The sequence below is a fragment of the Giraffa tippelskirchi genome, chromosome 1 (genome assembly GCF_054371585.1).
Source record: "Giraffa tippelskirchi isolate mGirTip1 chromosome 1, T2T-mGirTip1v1.2.pri, whole genome shotgun sequence".
Taxonomy (NCBI): Eukaryota; Metazoa; Chordata; class Mammalia; order Artiodactyla; family Giraffidae; genus Giraffa; species Giraffa tippelskirchi.
The window spans coordinates 34,132,012-34,140,340 of NC_137275.1; the positions used below are offsets into that span (position 1 = coordinate 34,132,012).

General features: G+C 35.6%; 1 long non-coding RNA gene across 1 annotated transcript; it reads left to right on the top strand.

The window, feature by feature from the left end:
- The first annotated feature begins 1,478 nt into the window (after window positions 1-1,478).
- LOC145516389 (uncharacterized) lies at window positions 1,479-6,030 on the top strand. Its single transcript, XR_014061353.1, has 3 exons — window positions 1,479-1,519; window positions 5,520-5,589; window positions 5,949-6,030. It is a non-coding gene; the product is annotated as an uncharacterized LOC145516389 (long non-coding RNA).
- Window positions 6,031-8,329: the final 2,299 nt, after the last annotated feature.

Here is an 8,329-nt window from a genome sequence, read left to right on the forward strand (position 1 = left end):
TCTGTCAGGATCCTCTTGTCGTTCTTCATTATTTTTATTTTTGAAGCACGTGATTTCACCATTCTTGCGTATCTCTTCCATGGTCTGAACCGTACTAGTTGTCCTCATTGTTTATATAAGTTCATTATATCATATTCACCCATATACATATAATTATATCTTTAACTTAAAAATAAGGGTAGTAATATCTTTCATTTTCTAGGTGAACAGTTCAATATGCAAAGTGCTTAAGCAGACAAGTAGAAGCACTTAACTCCCCTGTCAATGAACAAAAGCTCCTAGAACAGACATTAGGCCAGAGTAAGTTTAACTGTTTGACCCACATGGATATTTGACAGGGGTTAGTTGATCGGTCTTTGTCAGTAAATAGTCTGATGGCCTTTATTTTCAAACTTGATTTATATAGAAAAAAACTCCCAAAATTCACAAGGTCTAATGAACAGAGTTTTGATGTATACCTCCATCAAAAATTCACTACATCAAAGATTCACTACTCTTTTTCAAGTTCTTAGACATTAGTCAGTTCACAGGTATGAGATCTTAAATGAAGGAAAGGTGGTACACATGAGAAAGGCCTATCAACTCACAGGCATACAGCTTCTTCCTGGCCTGTGAAGAGTTCTATAGATACTGGCATTAGGTTGACCCTATTCTCTAAACATCTATAATGCCAATGTGGCCTACCCTCCAGTTTGATTGAGGGATTAGGGAAGTCAAGGGATATAAAAGGAATTTGGGGTTGAGTCCATCTCAAAGTACAGTAAGGACAGTGATTCCAGGAATATATCATGTATTTCTGATTCTGTAGTTGGCATATTTATATTTATCACAGAAGGAATTCTCATATTGTTTTTCTTATTTATGAAATGAAGGTTTATTATAGTAGGAAGAGCTACTTTCTCCCTATAGAAAGAATAAACTAAAAGCGTAATTTCCAGGGCCACCAGAGAGATTAATGTTACTACCAAAGATCTGAAAGATGCAGGAGTGTTGATCTCTATCACATACTTATGTAAATTAGGTGTTTGTTATACATAGGACAGACGGAACCTAAATATACATAGGATAGATGGAACCTAAAGAATGAGATATAGATTGTAAGGGCATGTGATCAGGTGGTGACACCAACGGTAGCTGCTCTTATAGAGACGTGATCTTTTCACTGGTGGTCACATCTAATATGTGACTACAGATAATGATGAATGTTTTCACATTATTTTCTGTATATTGCTACTTGGTGCATATTATGTAGAATCTGCTTGTTTGCAACTGAGTAGGAAGCAGTATGCTTTCACTATTTTTGAGAAATATAACACCTGTCTCACTTGATGCTGTAATTTAGTCTGGAGAAACTTTGATGATCTCACCATCCCAGGCCACTTTACATTAATACAACAAATTGATGACATCATAATGTTTGTACCTGCTGAAGCAGGAAGCAGTGTGCTCTCCTGTGTCTTGTGCACACTACTAGGTGGGGAAGACAGGCAATGTTCTTGCTGGCAATCTTCATCATGGAGTAAGCAGTTGGCTTTGCTGTGATGGGTTTTCTGTTTTCCTATCAGTGATGAGAGTACAATCTCAATAGATTACCTGAGTGGTGAGTGGCAGAGCACAGGCTCCCTTTTGTTATCCTGGATCATGATTGAAGCAGTGTGTACCTGGGGTCAATATTTTCAGGATTGTCTTCCTTCAGATTCCTAGGTTTGGAAGGGATGGTGATATAAACTATACCCAGAAATTCAAGCAGAATTTCCCCAAGTCTTCAATTCCCTGATCATGACAGAAGCGGCAACTTGTGAATCAGCTCTGTGGATTGTTCTAGGGATCACTTCTAGAATGCTAATGTGGAGCTTGCTTCTCTGTGCCTTGTTCAGCAACAACCCAGTTTTCAGGATTAAATCCTTTCCACATTAACTAGCAAACTTGGCTCATGTCATCTGCCATTAAACCTTAACTGACACAGATCTGCACATTTAAGCCATATGCATACGTTAGGAGTAAGAGTAGGTCTGGAATTGTGCTGAGATGGTATTTTATCCAAATTTTTCTTTTTCAATCACCTTTACCTCTCTTTGGTATACATCTCCCATTTAGGGAGCTCTTAAGGGTGCTATACATGATAAACATGAGGCAACTAACTCATCTCTAAGCAAGAGCCTGATAAACCCAAATGCAGATAATGGGTAAGGATTAGTAGGAGCACCTGGTTTAAATGAGTGACAGAAGAATGTCTTTAGGCTTACCTCTAAATCCAAGTCTTTTCATCATGCTTTGCATGGCTCCACACAAATAAAAATATGTATCAATAGGAACTTCCTGTTCTTATCAGTAGGCACTTCCCTGGCAGTCCAGTGGTTAAGATTATGCACTTCCACTGCAGGGGTGCTGGTGCATGTGGGTTTGATACCAGGTTGGGAAACTAAGATTCCACATGCCATTCAGCGAGGCCAAAAACACAAAACAAAACAAAACAAAGCTATCAACAGTCATCCTCTGTACATACACATATAAAGAGCTGGAAAAATTACCATTGTCAAATAATTTGAGTTTGTTTATTTCTCTGAAGATTAATGATGTGAAATCAAAAGAAAGAAAACCACATATAGGCAAATGAACCTTTTAAAGAATACCCATCCTACTCATTAGTAAATATGAACTAACGAATGACCTCTGAACATAAACAATTCTATTAATCATTCCTCTTCCCTGGGGAATGGTTGAGAAAGATAAAGCCAAGGGATCTAAAACTTTCTTCCACTATACTGTGAAACAGTTACATAACACAATATAAAGTCTTTAATAAAATACACAAATTTTAACAAGCTGTAGCAAATTAGGGAGGGTAAGCCTCATTGACAGAAGTGTATAGAATACAAATATGAGTTTAATTTGGCTTTAATTTAGCTTTTGAACAATATCCAAAGCAAATTTTAACCAGGAAAAATTTTTATCCATTGTTTATCTCCTAAGTATTGTGTCTGACTTTCCTCTTAAACACTATGAGATTTAGATGTTTTCTCCATTTTATAGATAAATATACTGAGCAAGGGCAAGATTTGTTAACTTATCTAGGGATCAGAGTTGCTTTTTTACTTAGAAAATAAAGAGAGTAGATAAATGTAACCACTGCATAATATACTGATTGGCTCCGAAGTATTGAAAATTAAATGCGTAAAATATGTATACTCCCAGGAGTTATGGTCTTGGACTGCTGAAAGGTTGGGAGTGTCAGAAGGATTTAGTAAGACAGAAGACTGTTAACGGATATTGTTATTTAGATGAGAATCCAAAGCTCTATCTAATCATTTTTAGGTTATATAAATCATTGCAACATGTAATTTTCTTAATTGATTTATGTGAACTTCTATATGCATCTCCTTTACATAATTTATGTACATTTATATTGACTTCATTCATATGAACAACCAAAGTCTTAGATGACCAGGAAGAAAAAATTCACATTCTCTTTGCAGAATATTGGAAAAGATTGATTTGAGAGTGAAATTAATTTGAAATATTTTATACTTTTCTGATCCAGTGGTGAATTTGAGGAAGATGATGTCCAAAATTTCTGTTTTTCCTTCCTGCTTATTTTTGTTATCAGATCTGGTCTCAGAATGGAGAAAGAAGTAATGGATTTCTTGAGAACTCTAGAGTATTGGGTTGCCAAATGTGCATATATGTTTATGATAAAGAAGGAAACATTAAAAGGGAAAACAGAACTCAGATTAGGACAAGAAGAAAAGCACATGAAATGTATATTTGGCTTTGTCATTATATATTTGTAAAACATTGCATATAAATTTAGATAGCAAAGACTGTTAAGATTTCTTTGGTATCTTTAATTGTTCATGTCTACTACACTGATGAAGCTGGGAAATTAGTAATGCAGTATTTTTGTGACCTCAGAAAGAACCTTTTTCTTTTCATTTCTTCATTTCCTATACTGGATAGGCTTATGGCAGCTTATCAACCAAATATTGTATTGTACATTTAAAAGCAGGGCCTCTTTCTTAACAATATATCAAATAATGTCTGTGCCCTTGGTGGCCTGAAGTGTGAGAATGTCACAGCTTTCTATTAATAAGGGATCATTTGAAATCGTTTTCAGACTGCTAATTACAAGTATGGTGAACTTGGACCCATAGTTTTTCTTCAGATGCATAGCAAGTAGTTGATGTACCACCTCTGTTTTCTTTGAGGTCATGGATCACTGAGAAATTAATTTAGTAGGAAAATTACCATGTATTCAACAAACATACTTGGTAAAAGTTATTTTGAGTTTCACGGTCTGATGTAAGAGCTGTTTGTTTAAGACACTGTTCCTTCTTGGAGTAAGCATAAAAAAACTATTCTTCATGAAGTGGGTCATCCACTGACCACAGTTTTTTGACAGGTCATAATTTTATATGAATAATACTAGAAATAAAAACTACTATTACATATTCAATATAAAATAATTGTTATTTTGCAACCACAAAATGATTAATATTTCCCAAATTCAATATATTGTAGTTCAATTTTGTGAAGCAAAGTAGGATGATATTTAAATATACAGTACTAGTATTTCAGTTACCCACTAACTATTTGTAGAGGGACAATTTAATAGAGGATATTTGTCAATAATCTGAAGCCAAACAATGTGATACACTGAATTGTTCTAATTAATTCATTCATTAATTAACTTTACCCTTTTCAGCCAGGTTAATATAATTATGTAGATATAGCTATAAGTCATTATAAAAACCAGAGAAATTTACAGTGTTGGGTGAAGGGAGAGATAGGACATACAATAATTAAATGATTTTTCCAAAGACATACATTTTTTAATAAAAAAATATTTCGGGATTGGGGCCCTAGGGGTATAGGGGGCATTTTTGGTTCCCAGCCAAGTTGCTGTGGCCATTAGATCCTAATAGCTTACAGCTGACCTCTTCTCTGAGAACTGGCTCTTGCCTGAATGTTGACTGGGAGTCAGGTTGTCAGGTAAGTTGCACACATCTACGCCCAACCTCAGACACAGTCTGTCACTGATGACTGACTAGCAGGACTACAGCAAGCCAGACTCTGTTGCTTCAAGGGACAAAATCTGTGGCACAATTCATGTCACAGAGATCCCTGGGGTGTAAGTCCAGAGCTATAGCCTCTGAAACACACCTTTTTCCCTTTCTCTTGAGAATACTCCCTCAATAAGTCATGTGCAATAAATTTATGTTTCAAGTTTTGACTCTAGGGAACTCAATCTGAAACAATGGGTTTAATCAATTATTACTGTAAAAAAAATAAAATTTGTTTAAAGTTCTGAATGCACATGTTTCTTTCCTAAGCAGAAAGGTGAATCTTAAAATATTAAGTTTGAATCTACATGCAAAACTGACTTGCCTGTTTTCCCTGTAAGGTTGTTAGTGACTCAGTGGTATGATACACACATTTTATATTTTGACATTGTTTTCATTTTTCCATTGAGTAAAAACTATTGAGCATATAAGGTCATTAATGTTTTTTTCTAATGATAGCATTATGGAAGCCAAAAGCCAAGGGGTGAAACATTTTTAGAAGCTGCATGGAACACTTTCTTTACTCTTGGTAAGTATTGAAATAATAACTTTTATAAAATTATGACATTTTCAAAAATATGTTTTTCTCCATTAAGAATCCTTGTGCCTTATTAGTCACAGATATTTCTCTTGAAAGCCAGAAGTTTGTGAACCAAAACATGTAGAGAATATAATGGTTATAAATATATAAATCCTAATCCTCAGAAGCTATAAATGTTACTTTATATGGAAAAAGGGACTTTGCAGATGTGATTAAATTAATAATAAGGTAAAATAAGTAAAACTCTTGGGATGGAGAGACCATTTATATTAACCATATTATATTAACCCATTTATATTAACCATGCCTTAAATATAATTACATTTGTCCAAAAAAAAAAAAAAAAGGGAGATGGGGATTTTTCACTGCAGAAGATGAGACAGTGATACATGGCAGAAAGAGAGGTTGGATTAACACACATTGAAGAAGGAAGGGGCCACAAGCCAAAGACTAATGGCAGTCATAGAAGCCAAGTGTGAAAAAATGTGCTAACCTCTCACGGCTTCCTCCAGCAAAGGCCCTGCCAACAAGTTGACTTTAGCACGGTGAAACTGATCTTGCATGGACTTTTGACTTCCAGAACTGTAAGAAAATAAAGTTGCATTGTTTTAGGTCACTAAGGTTGTGGTAATTTGTTACAATGACAATAGAAAACTAACATAGGACCATTGAACCCGAGTCTCTTGCGTTGCAGGCAGATTCTTTACCATCTGAGCAACCAGGGAAACCCTACTTATTTTCAAGTTAGACTTAAATAATACAGGGCACATATAGGCTGAGAGCTATGGCTATGATAGTAAGCAGTCACTAAAAATTAGAGGAAAACATTTACACTTCATCCTGCATGACAGGATTTTGGATATTTGGTGTCTTGTGTGCTCCCTCTCAACACTGAGCCAATCAAGAAAGGACCTTCTCCCTGCCCTGAAGCCACAGAGCACACACACAATAAGATAATCACTCAAATGCATTGAAATGCTAAACCATCTGGATTTCAAGAAAATTACAGAAATCCGTTTATTATTTTTATCTGTATGCAAATTATTCATGTGTGTGCGTGCATGCTATCACTTCAGACAAGTCCTACTCTTGGCAACCTTGGTGGACTGTAGTTTGCCAGGCTCCTCTGTCCATGGGATTTTCCAGGCAAGGATACTGAAGGAGGTTGCCATGCCCTCCTCCCGGGGATCTTCCCCACCCAGGGATCCAACCCTCTTATGTCTCCTGCATTGGCAGGTGGGTTCTTTGCCACCTGGGAAGCCCTAAACTATGCATAACACCAGAAAAAAAGAAAAGCATAAAACATTACAGGTCATAAAAAGTGCACAGTGGCAAGCATTATTATTGCAGAACTCATGTAAATCTTTTAATCTAATCAATTAAGTCTCACTTAAAGCATGTTTTCATGCATCCATGGTCAAAGGACTTACATTTTTTCAAATAAATGAATATATATGTATATGTTTATATATTTATTTATGAATAAAATTATATATATATATATATAAATTTTCAAAGAGCTGAAAGCTATAGATGTTAACTGCCAAATTGGATAAAAATCATGTATTTTTTTCATCTTTACTTTTTACCTCCTCGTTGAAAAAAAAGAAAAATATTAACAAAAGACAATGACATAAAAAAGTGGCTTTTGACATAGGTTAAATAACCCAAGTGTCAAATCTGCCCCTTTGTTTTGTCTAGGATATACTATATCATTTCCCTGAAAAATGAGTCAAAGTGAACAAACCCACTTTCATAGTTCTCCTTCTATTTGGCAATATTGCAGCTATCGATTCAGTGGAGAGCAAGATATGATGGTATGCATAAAAGTTTACAACCTTATAATTTGTAGTAACAAAATGGTTATTAGTGTATACTTTTGCAGTGGAAGTTTAAGTTCACAAATTTCAATATGTTCTAAGTATCTGAAGAGAGAATGCATAGGTGAGGAACAAAGGAAAGAAGTAGAAATAGACATTTCCTATCTACTATAAATCTAAAATTGTTTCTGTGCTATTTGTGAGCTTTTCAAATCTCTTCAAAAGTGAAAAACCACACACTAGAACTGGGAAATATTATTGCTTTTCATATTAAATATACATGAACATATAGACTCTCCAGGGAAAATGAATTAGGAAACATGTTCGTAGCAAGCTACCTGTGGCACTCTGTTTCTAATCAAAAATTACAGGAAGATAATTTGCATTCTCTGTCAACCTACCTCAGTGTGTGGCTGGGCCTGACTCAGTGGTGGCAGTCATGTGAGGAGGACCATTTAGATGCGAGATTTACTTTGCCACAAGTTTGGATCCATGCTCTGGTTTTCCTCCAGATGGACAAGCTCCATGTACATATAAGTCTATTTCTTAATTTGACTACTGACATTATGGATCATCTCTGCAGACATCCTGGAAAGTGAAGTCAAGTGGGCCTTAAGAAGCATCACTACAAACAAAGCTAGTGGAGGTGATGGAATTCCAGATGAGCTATTACAAATCCTAAAAGATGATGCTGTGAAAGTGCTGCACTCAATATGTCAGCAAATTTGGAAAACTCAGTAGTGGCCACAGGACTGGAAAAGCTCAATTTTCATTCCAACCCCAAAGAAAGGCAATGCCAAAGAATGCTCAAACTACCACGCAATTGCACTCATCTCACATGCTAGCAAAGTAATGCTCAAAATTCTCCAAGCCAGGCTTCAGCAATATGAGAATTGTGAATTTCTAGA